Source organism: Petromyzon marinus, chromosome 76, assembly GCF_048934315.1.
Source record: "Petromyzon marinus isolate PM22_M1 ecotype Great Lakes invasive population chromosome 76, UKy_Petmar_22M1.pri1.0, whole genome shotgun sequence".
Lineage (NCBI taxonomy): Eukaryota > Metazoa > Chordata > Hyperoartia > Petromyzontiformes > Petromyzontidae > Petromyzon > Petromyzon marinus.
In genome coordinates this window covers 171,728-193,123 of record NC_133742.1, presented here as the reverse complement: position 1 = coordinate 193,123, position 21,396 = coordinate 171,728, and the positions used below count along the sequence as shown (strand labels likewise).

Here is a 21,396-nt window from a genome sequence, read left to right as displayed (position 1 = left end):
GAGTGGCACCGCCACGCCCGGCCGCCTTTGTCTCTCCCGCACTGCTAATGTGTTAGGGGACACACCAGACAAAGGTCCTGGCACGTGTAGCCTCTAGCAGGCTGTAGGGGCAAGTGCTGTCAGTGGGTAGCGAGTAGCAGCAGCAGCGGTGTCTATGATGATGATGTTGATGATGGTGATGATGATGGTGATGATGATGGTGATGATGTTGTTGATGTTAATGATGATGATGTTGATGTTAATGATGATGATGATGATGTTGATGTTAATGATGATGATGTTGATGATGTTGGTGATGTTGATGATGTTGATGTTGATGATGATGTTGATGATGTTGATGTTAATGATGATGATGTTGATGATGATGTTGATGATGTTGATGATGTTAATGATGATGATGTTGATGTTAATGATGATGATGTTGATGTTAATGATGATGATGTTGATGATGATGTTGATGATGTTAATGATGATGATGTTGATGTTAATGATGATGATGTTGATGATGTTGATGATGATGATGTTGATGATGATGATGTTGATGATGATGATGTTGATGATGTTGATGATGATGTTGATGCTGGTGGTGATGTGCCCAGGTATCTGCTGAACAACTCGCTGACTGAGCTCCCTCGCCTCTCGCTCTGCAAGGAGATGCCGCGCCTCAACTGGCTGTGAGCCTGCCACGAGCCCATTGTTTCCTTCGGGCAGTTTGGCAAAGTTACAAACCCCGCCACGAGAATAGTCACCCACTCACCCCCTGCCCCGCCCACCTCACGCCCTGCCCCGCCCACTCACCCCCTGCCCCGCCCACCTCACCCCCTGCCCCGCCCATCTCACCCCCTGCCCCGCCCATCTCACCCCCTGCCCCGCCCACTCACCCCCTGCCCCGCACACTCACCCTCCTGCCCCGCCCACTCACCCCCTGCCCCGCCCACCTCACACCCCTTCCCCACCTACCTCACCCCTTGACCCGCCCACCTCACCCATTGCCCCGCCCACCTCACCCCCCTGCCCCGCCCACCTCACCGCCTGCCCGCCCACCTCACCGCCTGCCCCGCCCACCTCACCCCCTGCCCCTCCCACCTCACCACTGCCCCGCCCACCTTACTCCTGCCCCGCCCACCTCACCCCCTGCCCCACCCACCTCACTCCTGCCCCGCCCACCTCACCCCCTGCCCCGCCCCACCTCACCCCCTGCCCCGCCCACCTCACCCCCTGCCCCGCCCACCTCACCGCCTGCCCCGCCCACCTCACTCCTGCCCCGCCCACCTCACCCCCTGCCCCGCCCACCTCACCCACTGCCCCGCCCACCTCACCCCTTGACCCGCCCACCTCACCCCCTGCCCCGCCCACCTCACCCCCTGCCCGCCCACCTCACCCCCTGCCCCGCCCACCTCACCCCCTGCCCCGCCCACCTCACCCCCTGCCCCGCCCACCTCACCCCCTGCCCCGCCCACCTCACCCCCTGCCCCGCCCCCACCTCACCCCCTGCCCCCCCCCCTCCCCCGCCAGTGACCTGGAGTCGAACCGGATCAAGGACGTCAGGAACTCCACCTTCATGGGCTGTGAGCAGCTCACCCGTGCTGTGAGTCCCTCACCTCGTCACTCACCTCGTCACTCACCTCGTCACTCACCTCGTGACTTACCTCGTCACTCACCTCGTCACTCACTCACCTCGTCACTCACCTCGTCACTCACCTCGTCACTCACCTCGTCACTCACCTCGTCACTCACCTCGTCACTCACCTCGTCACTCACCTCGTCAATCACGACGTCACTCACCTCATGACTCACCTCGTCACTCACCTCGTCACTCACTCACCTCGTCACTCACTCACCTCGTCACTCACCTCGTCACTCACCTCGTCACTCACCTCGTGACTTACCTCGTCACTCACCTCGTCACTCACTCACCTCGTCACTCACTCACCTCGTCACTCACCTCATCACTCACTCACCTCGTCACTCACTCACCTCGTCACTCACCTCGTCACTCACCTCGTCACTCACCTCGTCAATCACGACGTCACTCACCTCATGACTCACCTCGTCACTCACCTCGTCACTCACTCACCTCGTCACTCACTCACCTCGTCACTCACCTCGTCACTCACCTCGTCACTCACCTCGTCACTCACCTCGTGACTTACCTCGTCACTCACCTCGTCACTCACTCACCTCGTCACTCACCTCGTCACTCACTCACCTCGTCACTCACCTCATCACTCACTCACCTCGTCACTCACCTCGTCACTCACCTCGTCACTCACCTCGTCACTCACGACGTCACTCACCTCATGACTCACCTCGTCACTCACCTCGTCATTCACTCACCTCGTCACTCACTCACCTCGTCACTCACCTCGTCACTCACCTCGTCACTCACCTCGTGACTTACCTCGTCACTCACCTCGTCACTCACTCACCTCGTCACTCACTCACCTCGTCACTCACCTCATCACTCACTCACCTCGTCACTCACTCACCTCGTCACTCACCTCGTCACTCACCTCGTCACTCACCTCGTCAATCACGACGTCACTCACCTCATGACTCACCTCGTCACTCACCTCGTCACTCACTCACCTCGTCACTCACTCACCTCGTCACTCACCTCGTCACTCACCTCGTCACTCACCTCGTCACTCACTCGCCTCGTCGCTCAACTCGTCACTCACCTCGTCACCCACTCACCTCGTCACTCACCTCGTCACTCACCTCATGACTCACCTCGTCACTCACTCACCTCGTCACTCACCTCGTCACTCACCTCGTCACTCACTCACCTCGTCACTCACTCACCTCGTCACTCACTCACCTCGTCACTCACCTCATCACTCACTAACCTCGTCACTCACTCACCTCGTCACTCACCTCGTCACTCACCTCGTCAATCACGACGTCACTCACCTCATGACTCACCTCGTCACTCACCTCGTCACTCACTCACCTCGTCACTCACTCACCTCGTCACTCACCTCGTCACTTACCTCGTCACTCACCTCGTCACTCACTCACCTCGTCGCTCAACTCGTCACTCACCTCGTCACCCACTCACCTCGTCACTCACCTCGTCACTCACCTCATGACTCACCTCGTCACTCACTCACCTCGTCACTCACCTCGTCACTCACCTCGTCACTCACTCACCTCGTCACTCACCTCGTCACTCACTCACCTCGTCACTCACTCACCTCGTCACTCACCTCATCACTCACTCACCTCGTCACTCACTCACCTCGTCACTCACCTCGTCACTCACCTCGTCACTCACCTCGTCAATCACGACGTCACTCACCTCATGACTCACCTCGTCACTCACCTCGTCACTCACTCACCTCGTCACTCACTCACCTCGTCACTCACCTCGTCACTCACCTCGTCACTCACCTCGTCACTCACTCGTCACTCACTCACCTCGTCGCTCAACTCGTCACTCACCTCGTCACCCACTCACCTCGTCACTCACTCACCTCGTCACTCACCTCATGACTCACCTCGTCACACCTCGTCACTCACCTCGTCACTCACCTCGTCACTCACCTCGTCACTCACTCACCTCGTCACTCACTCACCTCGTCACTCACCTCGTCCACTCACTCACCTCGTCACTCACCTCGTCACTCACCTCGTCACTCACCTCGTTACTCACTCACCTCGTCGCTCACCTCGTCACTCACCTCGTCACGCACTCACCTCGTCACTCACTCACCTCGTCACTCACCTCATGACTCACCTCGTCACTCACCTCGTCACTCACCTCGTCACTCACTCACCTCGTCGCTCACCTCGTCACTCACCTCGTCACCCACTCACCTCGTCACTCACTCACCTCGTCACTCACCTCATGACTCACCTCGTCACTCACCTCGTGACTTACCTCGTCACTCACCTCGTCACTCACTCACCTCGTCACTCACCTCGTCACTCACTCACCTCGTCACTCACCTCATCACTCACTCACCTCGTCACTCACTCACCTCGTCACTCACCTCGTCACTCACCTCGTCACTCACCTCGTCAATCACGACGTCACTCACCTCATGACTCACCTCGTCACTCACCTCGTCACTCACTCACCTCGTCACTCACTCACCTCGTCACTCACCTCGTCACTCACCTCGTCACTCACTCGCCTCGTCGCTCAACTCGTCACCCACCTCGTCACCCACTCACCTCGTCACTCACCTCGTCACTCACCTCATGACTCACCTCGTCACTCACTCACCTCGTCACTCACCTCGTCACTCACCTCGTCACTCACTCACCTCGTCACTCACTCACCTCGTCACTCACTCACCTCGTCACTCACCTCATCACTCACTCACCTCGTCACTCACTCACCTCGTCACTCACCTCGTCACTCACCTCGTCAATCACGACGTCACTCACCTCATGACTCACCTCGTCACTCACCTCGTCACTCACCTCGTCACTCACTCACCTCGTCACTCACTCACCTCGTCACTCACCTCGTCACTTACCTCGTCACTCTCGTCACTCACTCACCTCGTCGCTCAACTCGTCACTCACCTCGTCACCCACTCACCTCGTCACTCACCTCTCGTCACTCACACTCATGACTCACCTCGTCACTCACTCACCTCGTCACTCACCTCGTCACTCACCTCGTCACTCACTCACCTCGTCACTCACCTCGTCACTCACTCACCTCGTCACTCACTCACCTCGTCACTCACCTCATCACTCACTCACCTCGTCACTCACTCACCTCGTCACTCACCTCGTCACTCACCTCGTCACTCACCTCGTCAATCACGACGTCACTCACCTCATGACTCACCTCGTCACTCACCTCGTCACTCACTCACCTCGTCACTCACTCACCTCGTCACTCACCTCGTCACTCACCTCGTCACTCACCTCGTCACTCACTCACCTCGTCGCTCAACTCGTCACTCACCTCGTCACCCACTCACCTCGTCACTCACTCACCTCGTCACTCACCTCATGACTCACCTCGTCACTCACTCACCTCGTCACTCACCTCGTCACTCACCTCGTCACTCACTCACCTCGTCACTCACTCACCTCGTCACTCACCTCGTCACTCACTCACCTCGTCACTCACCTCGTCACTCACTCACCTCGTCACTCACCTCGTTACTCACTCACCTCGTCGCTCACCTCGTCACTCACCTCGTCACGCACTCACCTCGTCACTCACTCACCTCGTCACTCACCTCATGACTCACCTCGTCACTCACCTCGTCACTCACCTCGTCACTCACTCACCTCGTCGCTCACCTCGTCACTCACCTCGTCACCCACTCACCTCGTCACTCACTCACCTCGTCACTCACCTCATGACTCACCTCGTCACTCACTCACCTCGTCACTCACCTCGTCACTCACCTCGTCACTCACTCACCTCGTCACTCACTCACCTCGTCACTCACCTCGTCACTCACCTCGTCACTCACTCACCTCGTCACTCACCTCGTCACTCACTCACCTCGTCACTCACTCACCTCGTCACTCACCTCGTCACTCACTCACCTCGTCACTCACTCACCTCGTCACTCATCTCGTCGCTCACCTCGTCACTCACCTCATCACTCACCTCGTCACTCACTCACATCGTCACTCACCTCTTCACTCACCTCGTCACTCACTCACCTCGTCACTCACCTCTTCACTCACCTCGTCACTCACTCACATCGTCACTCACCTCGTCACTCACTCACCTCGTCACTCACCTCGTCACTCACTCACCTCGTCACTCACCTCGTCACTCACTCACCTCGTCACTCACTCACCTCGTCACTCACCTCGTCGCTCACCTCGTCACTCACTCACCTCGTCACTCACCTCGTCACTCACTCACCTCGTGACTCACCTCTTCACTCACCTCGTCATTCACCTCGTCACTCACCTCGTCACTTCCGCCTTTGTATCCCCTCCCCCCCCCCCCCCCCCCCCCCCCCATTTCAGGATCCTGAGGGACAACCGGATCCAGGCCTTAGCAGAGCGAACATTCAACCCACTCCTCAATCTGGGAGACTTGTGAGTAGCTCACTCACCAACTCACTCACTCACCAACTCACTCACCAACTCACTCACCAACTCACTCACTCACCAACTCACTCACCAACTCACTCACCAACTCACTCACCAACTCACTCACCAACTCACTCACTCACCAACTCGCTCACTCACTCACTCACCAACTCACTCACTCACCAACTCACTCACTCACTCACCCACTCACTCACCAACTCACTCATCAACTCACTCACTCACCCACTCACTCACTCACCAACTCACTCACTCACCAACTCACTCACCAACTCACTCACCAACTCACTCACCCACTCACTCACCAACTCACTCACCAACTCACTCACTCACTCACCAACCCACTCACCAACTCACTCACCAACTCACTCACCAACTCACCAACTCACTCACCAACTCACTCACCAACTCACTCACCAACTCACTCACTCACCAACTCACTCACCAACTCACTCACCAACTCACTCACCAACTCACCAACTCACTCACCAACTCACTCACCAACTCACTCACCAACTCACTCACTCACCAACTCACTCACCAACTGACTCACCAACTCACTCACCAACTCACTCACCAACTCACTCGCCAACTCACTCACCCACTCACTCACTCACTCACCAACTCACCAACTCACCCACTCACTCACCAACTCGCTCACTCACCAACTCACTCACCCCCTCACTCACCAACTCACTCACCAACTCACTCACTCACCAACTCGCTCACTCACTCACTCACCCACTCACTCACAACCGGATCCAGGCCTTAGCAGAGCGAACATTCAACCCACTCCTCAATCTGGGAGACTTGTGAGTAGCTCACTCACCAACTCACTCACTCACCAACTCACTCACCAACTCACTCACCAACTCACTCACTCACCAACTCACTCACCAACTCACTCACCAACTCACTCACCAACTCACTCACCAACTCACTCACTCACCAACTCGCTCACTCACTCACTCACCAACTCACTCACTCACCAACTCACTCACTCACTCACCCACTCACTCACCAACTCACTCATCAACTCACTCACTCACCCACTCACTCACTCACCAACTCACTCACTCACCAACTCACTCACCAACTCACTCACCAACTCACTCACCCACTCACTCACCAACTCACTCACCAACTCACTCACTCACTCACCAACCCACTCACCAACTCACTCACCAACTCACTCACCAACTCACCAACTCACTCACCAACTCACTCACCAACTCACTCACCAACTCACTCACTCACCAACTCACTCACCAACTCACTCACCAACTCACTCACCAACTCACCAACTCACTCACCAACTCACTCACCAACTCACTCACCAACTCACTCACTCACCAACTCACTCACCAACTGACTCACCAACTCACTCACCAACTCACTCACCAACTCACTCGCCAACTCACTCACCCACTCACTCACTCACTCACCAACTCACCAACTCACCCACTCACTCACCAACTCGCTCACTCACCAACTCACTCACCCCCTCACTCACCAACTCACTCACCAACTCACTCACTCACCAACTCGCTCACTCACTCACTCACCCACTCACTCACCCACTCATTCACTCAGCAACTCGCTCACTCACTCAATCACTCACCAACTCACTCACCAACTCACTCACTCACCAACTCGCTCACTCGCTCACTCACTCACTCACCAACTCACCCACTCACTCACCAACTCGCTCACTCACCAACTCACTCACCCACTCACTCACCAACTCACTCACCAACTCACTCACTCACCAACTCGCTCACTCACTCACTCACCCAGTCACTCACCCACTCATTCACTTAGCAACTCGCTCACTCACTCAATCACTCACCAACTCACTCACCAACTCACTCACTCACCAACTCGCTCACTCGCTCACTCACTCACTCACCAACTCACTCACCAACTCACTCACTCACTCGTCAACTCGCTCACTCGCTCACTCACTCACTCACTCACCAACTCACTCACCAACTCACTCACCAACTCACTCACTCACCAACTCACTCGCTCACTCACTCACTCACCAACTCACCCACTCGCTCACTCACCCACTCACTCACCCACTCACCCACTCACTCACCCACTCACTCACTCACCAACTCACTCACCAACTCACTCACTCACCAACTCGCTCACTCACTCACCAACTCACTCACCCACTCACTCACTCACCCACCCACTCACTCACCCACTCACCCACTTACTCACTCACTCGCCAACTCACTCACTCACCCACTCACTCACTCATCCACCCACTCACTCACTCACCCACCCACTCACTCACCCACCCACTCACCCAGTCGCTCAATCACCCACTCACTCACTCACCAACTCACCCACTCGCTCAATTACCCACTCACTCACCAACTCACTCACTCACTCACCCACTCACTCACTTACTCACCCTCTCACTCACCCACTCACTCACCCACTCAACCACCCACTCACTCACCCACTCACCCACTTACTCACTCACTCACCAACTAACTCACTCACACACTCACTCACCCACTCACCCACTTACTCACCCACTCACTCACTCACTCACCCACCCACTCACTAACCCACTCACCCACTTACTCAACCACTCACCCGCTCACTCGCTCACCCACTCGCTCACCCACTCGCTCACTCACCCGCTCAGCCACCCGCTAACCCACTCACTCACCCACTCGCTCACCCACTCACTCACCCAGTCGCTCACTCACCCACTCACTCACTCACCCACTCGCTCACCCACTCACTCACCCAGTCGCTCACTCACCCACTCACTCACTCACCCACTCACCCACTCGCTCACCCTCTCACCTGCTCACCTGCTCACTCGCTCACTCACTCGCTCACTCACCCACTCGCTCACTCACTCACCCGCTCACTCACCCACTCACTCACTCACCCACTTGCTCACCCGCTCGCTCACCCACTCGCTCACTCACCCACTCACCCACTTGCTCACCCGCTCACTCACCCACTCGCTCACTAACCCACTCGCTCACTAACCCACTCGCTCACTCACTGACTCACCCACCCACTCACTCACCAACTCACCCGCTCACTCACCCACTCGCTCACTCACCCACTTGCTCACCCGCTCGCTCACCCACTCGCTCACTAACCCACTCGCTCACTAACCCACTCGCTCACTCACTGACTCACCCACCCACTCACTCACCAACTCATCCGCTCACTCACCCACTCGCTCACTCACCCACTTGCTCACCCGCTCGCTCACCCACTCGCTCACTAACCCACTCGCTCACTAACCCACTCGCTCACTCACTGACTCACCCACCCACTCACTCACCAACTCACCCGCTCACTCACTCACCCACTTGCTCACCCGCTCGCTCACCCACTCACCACGCCCGGGGCTGCAGGGATCTGTCGAGGAATCTGATAGAGCGACTTCCACGGAGAATCTTTAACGACTTGCGAAACCTGCAGCAGCTGTGAGTTGCACCACCACGTCCACCATCACTTCCACCATCACGTCCACCATCACTTCCACCATCACGTCGACCATCACGTCCACCATCAACACCTTCACCATCACCTCCACCACCACGTCCACCATCACTTCCACCATCACCTCCACCATCACCGTCACATCCACCACCACCACCTCCACCATCACCATCACCTCCACCATCACCTCCACCATCACCTCCACCATCACCTCCACCATCACCATCACATCCACCACCACCATCACCATCACCTCCACCATCACCTTCACCATCACCTCCACCATCACGTCCACCATCACCATCACCTCCATCACCACGTCCACAATCACCTCCACCATCACCTCCACCATCACCACCTCCACCATCACCTCCACCATCACCATCACCACCTCCATCATCACTTGCACCATCACCTCCACCATCACCATCACCTCCACCATCACCTCCACCATCACCTCCATCACCACGTCCACAATCACCTCCACCATCACCTCCACCATCACGTCCACCATCACCTCCACCATCACCATCACATCCACCATCACCTCCACCATCACCTCCATCACCACGTCCACAATCACCTCCACCATCACCTCCACCATCACCTACGTCACGTCCACCACCATGTCCACCATCACCATCACCTCCACCATCACGTCCACCATCACGTCCACCATCACGTCCAACACCACGTCCAACACCACCTCCACCACCACCTCCACCATCACCTCCACCATCACCTCCACCATCACAATCACCTCCACCATCACCTTCACCATCACCATCACCTCCACCATCACCTCCACCATCACCCCTCCACCACAATCACCTCCACCATCACCTCCACCATCACCTCAACCATCACCACCACCATCACCTCCTCCAACACGTCCACCACCACCTCCACCATCACCATCACCTCCACCATCACCTCCACCATCCCCTCCACCATCACCTCCTCCACCACGTCCACCACCACCTCCACCATCACCTCCACCATCACCTCCTCCACCACGTCCACCACCACCTCCACCAGCACCTCCACCATCACCTCCACCTCCACCATCACCTCCACCTCCACCATCACCTCCACCATCACCTCCTCCACCACCATCACCTCCACCAGCACCTCCACCATCACCTCCACCATCACCTCCACCTCCACCATCACCTCCACCATCACCTCCACCATCACCTCCACCTCCATCATCACCTCCACCATCACCTCCTCTACCACGTCCACAACGGCGTGATGTCACAACGGCGTGACGTCACAACGCCGTGACGTCACAACGCCGTGACGTCACCACGCCGTGACGTCGCAACGCCGTGACGTCACCACGCCGTGACGTCTCAACCTTGTGGTGACCCCCTGGTGACCCCCTGGTGACCTCTTAGGAACATCTCCTTCAACCCGCTGCGCCGAATCCACGTGGAGCAGTTCGCAAAGTTGAAGCAGCTTCGGTCTTTGTGAGACATTCACACAAACACACAGATACATACACACAGATACATACACACACATACACACATTCACACAGATACATACACACAGATACACACACACACATACACACATTCACACAGATACATACACACACATACATACACACACATACACACACACACATACACACATTCACACAAACACACAGATACATACACACAGATACACACACACACATACACACATTCACACAGATACACACAGATACATACACACAGATACACACACACACATACACACATTCACACAAATACACAGATACATACACACAGATACACACATTCACACATACATACAGATACATACACACAGATACATACACACACATACACACATTCACACAAACACACAGATACATACACACAGATACACACACACACATACACACATTCACACAACTACACAGATACATACACACAGATACATACACACACATACACACATTCACACAAACACACAAATACATACACACAGATACATACACACACATACACACATTCACACAAATACATACACACAGATACATACACACACATACACACATTCACACAAACACACAGATACATACACACAGATACATACACACACATACACACATTCACACAGATACATACACACAGATACATACACACACACATACACACATTCACACAAATACATACACACACATACATACACACACACATACACACATTCACACAAACACACAAATACATACACACAGATACATACACACATACACACACATACACACATTCACACAAACACACAGATACATACACACAGATACACACACACACATACACACATTCACACAAACACACAGATACATACACACACATACACACATTCACACAGATACACACAGATACATACACACAGATACATACACACACATACACACAAACACACAGATACATACACACAGATACACACACACACATACACACATTCACACAGATACACACAGATACATACACACAGATACACACACACACATACACACATTCACACAAATACACAGATACATACACACAGATACACACATTCACACATACATACAGATACATACACACAGATACATACACACACATACACACATTCACACAAACACACAGATACATACACACAGATACACACACACACATACACACATTCACACAACTACACAGATACATACACACAGATACATACACACACATACACACATTCACACAAACACACAAATACATACACACAGATACATACACACACATACACACATTCACACAAATACATACACACAGATACATACACACACATACACACATTCACACAAACACACAGATACATACACACAGATACATACACACACATACACACATTCACACAGATACATACACACAGATACATACACACACACATACACACATTCACACAAATACATACACACACATACATACACACACACATACACACATTCACACAAACACACAAATACATACACACAGATACATACACACATACACACACATACACACATTCACACAAACACACAGATACATACACACAGATACACACACACACATACACACATTCACACAAACACACAGATACATACACACACATACACACATTCACACAGATACACACAGATACATACACACAGATACATACACACACATACACACAAACACACAGATACATACACACAGATACACACACACACATACACACATTCACACAGATACACACAGATACATACACACAGATACACACACACACATACACACATTCACACAAATACACAGATACATACACACAGATACACACATTCACACATACATACAGATACATACACACAGATACATACACACACATACACACATTCACACAAACACACAGATACATACACACAGATACACACACACACATACACACATTCACACAACTACACAGATACATACACACAGATACATACACACACATACACACATTCACACAAACACACAAATACATACACACAGATACATACACACACATACACACATTCACACAAATACATACACACAGATACATACACACACATACACACATTCACACAAACACACAGATACATACACACAGATACATACACACACATACACACATTCACACAGATACATACACACAGATACATACACACACACATACACACATTCACACAAATACATACACACACATACATACACACACACATACACACATTCACACAAACACACAAATACATACACACAGATACATACACACATACACACACATACACACATTCACACAAACACACAGATACATACACACAGATACACACACACACATACACACATTCACACAAACACACAGATACATACACACACATACACACATTCACACAAATACATACAGATACATACACACAGATACATACACACACATACACACATTCACACAAATACACACAGATACATACACACAGATACATACACACACATACACACATTCACACAAATACATACAAATACATACACACAGATACATACACACACATACACACATTCACACAGATACATACACACAGATACATACACACACACATACACACATTCACACAAATACATACACACACATACATACACACACATACACACATTCACACAAACACACAAATACATACACACAGATACATACACACACATACACACATTCACACAAACACACAGATACATACACACAGATACACACACACACATACACACATTCACACAAACACACAGATACATACACACACATACACACATTCACACAAATACATACAGATACATACACACAGATACATACACACACATACACACATTCACACAAATACACACAGATACATACACACAGATACATACACACACATACACACATTCACACAAATGCATACAGATACATACACACAGATACATACACACACACATACACACATTCACACAAATACACAGATACATACACACAGATACACACAGATACATACACACACATACACACATTCACACAAATACACAGATACATACACACAGATACATACAGATACATACACACACATACACACATTCACACAAATACATACACACAGATACATACACACACATACACACATTCACACAAACACACAGATACATACACACAGATACATACACACACATACACACATTCACACAAATACACAGATACATACACACAGATACACACAGATACATACACACACATACACACATTCACACAAATACACAGATACATACACACAGATACATACAGATACATACACACACATACACACGTTCACACAAATACATACACACAGATACATACACACACATACACACATTCACACAAATACATACAGATACATACACACAGATACATACACACACATACACACATTCACACAGATACATACACACAGATACATACACACACATACACACATTCACACAAATACATACAGATACATACACACAGATACATGCAGATACATACACACACATACACACACATACACACATTCACACAAATACATACAGATACATACACACAGATACATACAGATACATACACACAGATACATACACACACATACACACATTCACACAGATACATACACACAGATACATACATTCACACAAACACACAGATACATACACACAGATACATACACACACATACACGCATTCACACAAATACATACAGATACATACAGATACATACACACAGATACATACACACAGATACATACAGATACATACACACAGATACATACACACACATACACGCATTCACACAAATACATACAGATACATACACACAGATGCATACACACACATACACACATTCACACAAACACACAGATACATACACACAGATACATACACACACATACACACATTCACACAGATACATACAGATACATACACACAGATACATACACACACATACATACACACAGATACATACACACAGATACACACACAGATTCATACAGATACATACACACACATACACACATTCACACAAATACATACAGATACATACACACAGATACATACAGATACATACACACACATACACACAGATACATACACATACACACATTCACACAAACACACAGATACATACACACAGATACATACACACACACATACACACATTCACACAAATACATACAGATGCATACACACAGATACACACACAGAGATTCATACAGATACATACACACAGATACATACAGATACATACACACACAAACACACAGATACATACACACAGATACATACACACAGATACATACACACAGATACACACACACATACACACATTCACACAAATACATACAGATACATACACACAGATACATACACACAGATACATACACACACATACACACATTCACACAAATACATACAGATACATACACACAGATACACACACACAGATTCATACAGATACATACACATAGATACATACACACAGATACATACACACATACACACATTCACACAAACACACAGATACATACACACAGATACATACACACACATACACACATTCACACAAATACATACAGATACATACACACAGATACATACACACACATACACACATTCACACAAATACATACAGATACATACACACAGATACATACACACACATACACACATTCACACAAACACACAGATACATACACACAGATACATACACACACATACACACAAACACACAGATACATACACACAGATACATACACACACACATACACACATTCACACAAATACATACAGATACATACACACAGATACATACACACATACACACATTCACACAAATACATACAGATACATACACACAGATACATACACACACATACACACATTCACACAAATACATACAGATACATACACACAGATACATACAGATACATACACACACATACACACATTCACACAAATACATACAGATACATACACACAGATACATACACACACACATACACACATTCACACAAATACATACAGATACATACACACATATACATACACACACATACACACATTCACACAGATACATACACACAGATACATACACACACATACACACAAACACACAGATACATACACACAGATACATACACACACACATACACACATTCACACAAATACATACAGATACATACACACAGATACATACACACACATACACACATTCACACAAATACACACAGATACATACACACAGATACATACACACACATACACACATTCACACAAATGCATACAGATACATACACACAGATACATACACACACATACACACATTCACACAAATACACAGATACATACACACAGATACATACAGATACATACACACACATACACACATTCACACAAATACATACACACAGATACATACACACACATACGCACATTCACACAAACACACAGATACATACACACAGATACATACACACACATACACACATTCACACAAATACACAGATACATACACACAGATACACACAGATACATACACACACATACACACATTCACACAAATACACAGATACATACACACAGATACATACAGATACATACACACACATACACACATTCACACAAATACATACACACAGATACATACACACACATACACACATTCACACAAATACATACAGATACATACACACAGATACATACACACACATACACACATTCACACAGATACATACACACAGATACATACACACACATACACACATTCACACAAATACATACAGATACATACACACAGATACATACAGATACATACACACACATACACACACATACACACATTCACACAAATACATACAGATACATACACACAGATACATACAGATACATACACACAGATACATACACACACATACACACATTCACACAGATACATACACACAGATACATACATTCACACAAACACACAGATACATACACACAGATACATACACACACATACACGCATTCACACAAATACATACAGATACATACACATAGATACATACAGATACATACACACACATACACACAGATACATACACACAGATACATACAGATACATACACACAGATACATACACACACATACACGCATTCACACAAATACATACAGATACATACACACAGATACATACACACACATACACACATTCACACAAACACACAGATACATACACACAGATACATACACACACATACACACATTCACACAGATACATACAGATACATACACACAGATACATACACACACATACATACACACAGATACATACACACAGATACACACACACAGATTCATACAGATACATACACACACATACACACATTCACACAAATACATACAGATACATACACACAGATACATACAGATACATACACACACATACACACAGATACATACACATTCACATACACACATTCACACAAACACACAGATACATACACACAGATACATACACACACATACACACATTCACACAAATACATACAGATGCATACACACAGATACACACACAGAGATTCATACAGATACATACACACAGATACATACAGATACATACACACACAAACACACAGATACATACACACAGATACATACACACAGATACATACACACAGATACACACACATACACACATTCACACAAATACATACAGATACATACACACAGATACATACACACAGATACATACACACACATACACACATTCACACAAATACATACAGATACATACACACAGATACACACACACAGATTCATACAGATACATACACATAGATACATACACACAGATACATACACACACATACACACATTCACACAAACACACAGATACATACACACAGATACATACACACACATACACACATTCACACAAATACATACAGATACATACACACAGATACATACACACACATACACACATTCACACAAATACATACAGATACATACACACAGATACATACACACACATACACACATTCACACAAACACACAGATACATACACACAGATACATACACACAAATACACACAAACACACAGATACATACACACAGATACATACACATACACACATTCACACAAATACATACAGATACATACACACAGATACATACACACAGATACATACACACACATACACACATTCACACAAATACATACAGATACATACACACAGATACATACACACACATTCACACAAATACATACAGATACATACACACAGATACATACAGATACATACACACACATACACACATTCACACAAATACATACAGATACATACACACAGATACATACACACATACACACATTCACACAAATACATACAGATACATACACACATATACATACACACACATACACACATTCACACAGATACATACACACAGATACATACACACACATACACACAAACACACAGATACATACACACAGATACATACACACACATACACACACATTCACACAAATACATACAGATACATACACACAGATACATACACACAGATACATACACACACATACACACACTCACACAAATACATACAGATACATACACACAGATACATACACACACATACACACATTCACACAAATACATACAGATACATACACACAGATACATACAGATACATACACACACATACACACATTCACACAAATACATACAGATACATACACACAGATACATACACACACATACACACATTCACACAAATACATACAGATACATACACACAGATACATACACACAGATACATACACACACATACACACATTCACACAAATACATACAGATACATACACACAGATACATACAGATACATACACACACATACACACATTCACACAAATACATACAGATACATACACACAGATACATACACACACATACACACATTCACACAAATACATACAGATACATACACACAGATACACACACAGATACATACAGATACATACACACAGATACATACACACACATGCACACATTCACACAAATACATACAGATACATACGCACAGATACATACACACACACATACACACATTCACACAAATACATACAGATACATACACACAGATACATACACACAGATACATACACACACATACACACATTCACACAAATACATACAGATACATACACACAGATACACACACAGATACATACAGATACATACACACAGATACATACACACACATACACACATTCACACAAACACACAGATACATACACACAGATACATACACACACATACACACAAATACATACAGATACATACACACAGATACATACAGATACATACAGATACATACACACATATACACACAGATACATACACACAGATACATACACACACATACATACATTCACACAAATACATACAGATACATACACACAGATACACACACACACACATACACACATTCACACAAATACATACAGATACATACACACAGATACACACACACAGATTCATACAGATACATACACACAGATACATACAGATACATACACATACATACACACAAATACATACACACATACACACATTCACACAGATACATACACACAGATACATACACACACATACACACATTCACACAAATACATACAGATACATACACACAGATACATACACACACATACACACATTCACACAAATACATACAGATACATACACACAGATACATACAGATACATACACACACATACACACAGATACATACACATTCACATACACACATTCACATAGATACATACAGATACATACACACAGATACATACAGATACATACACACAGATACATACACACAGATACACACACACAGATACACACATTCACACAGATACATACAGATGCATACACACAGATACATACAGATACATACACACAGATACACACACACAGATTCATACAGATACATACACACAGATACATACAGATACATACACATACACACAGATACATACACACACATACACACATTCACACAGATACATACAGATGCATACACACAGATACATACAGATGCATACACACAGATACATACACACAGATACACACACACATACACACATTCACACAAATACATACAGATACATACACACAGATACACACACACAGATTCATACAGATACATACACACAGATACATACAGATACATACACACACAGATACATACACATTCACATACACACATTCACATAGATTCATACACACATTCACACAAATACATACAGATACATACACACAGATACACACACAGATTCATACAGATACATACACACAGATACATACAGATACATACACACACATACACACAAATACATACACACACATACACACATTCACACAGATACATACAGATACATACACACAGATAAATACAGATACATACACACAGATACATACACACAGATACACACACACAGATACACACATTCACACAGATACATACAGATACATACACACAGACACACACAAATACAAAGATACATACACACAGATACACACACACATACACACATTCACACAAATACATACAGATACATACACACAGATACATACACACAGATACATACACACACATACACACATTCACACAAATACATACAGATACATACACACAGATACACACACAGATACATACAGATACATACACACAGATACATACACACACATACACACATTCACACAAACACACAGATACATACACACAGATACATACACACACATACACACATTCACACAAATACATACAGATACATACACACAGATACATACAGATACATACACACACATACACACAGATACATACACACAGATACATACACACACACATACACACATTCACACAAATACATACAGATACATACACACAGATACATACAGATACATACACACACACACAGATACATACACACAGATACATACACACACACACATACACACATTCACACAAATACATACAGATACATACACACAGATACATACACACACACATACACACATTCACACAAATACATACAGATACATACACACAGATACACACACACACAGATTCATACAGATACATACACACAGATACATACAGATACATACACATACATACACACAAATACATACACACATACACACATTCACACAGATACATACACACAGATACATACACACACATACACACATTCACACAAATACATACAGATACATACACACAGATACATACAGATACATACACACACATACACACAGATACATACACATTCACATACACACATTCACA

General features: G+C 46.5%; 1 protein-coding gene across 1 annotated transcript in view; it reads left to right on the top strand.

Moving 5' to 3' along the window:
- Positions 1 to 6,799: 6,799 nt before the first annotated feature.
- The window catches only part of LOC116958352 (uncharacterized), a 41,499-nt gene continuing 26,902 nt past the window's right edge, over positions 6,800 to 21,396 (top strand). The window contains exons 1-3 of the mRNA XM_076056474.1: positions 6,800 to 6,854; positions 9,441 to 9,512; positions 10,929 to 11,000. The gene's annotated coding sequence lies outside the window, so the exon portion shown is untranslated. The remainder of the gene's footprint in view (positions 6,855 to 9,440; positions 9,513 to 10,928; positions 11,001 to 21,396) is intronic.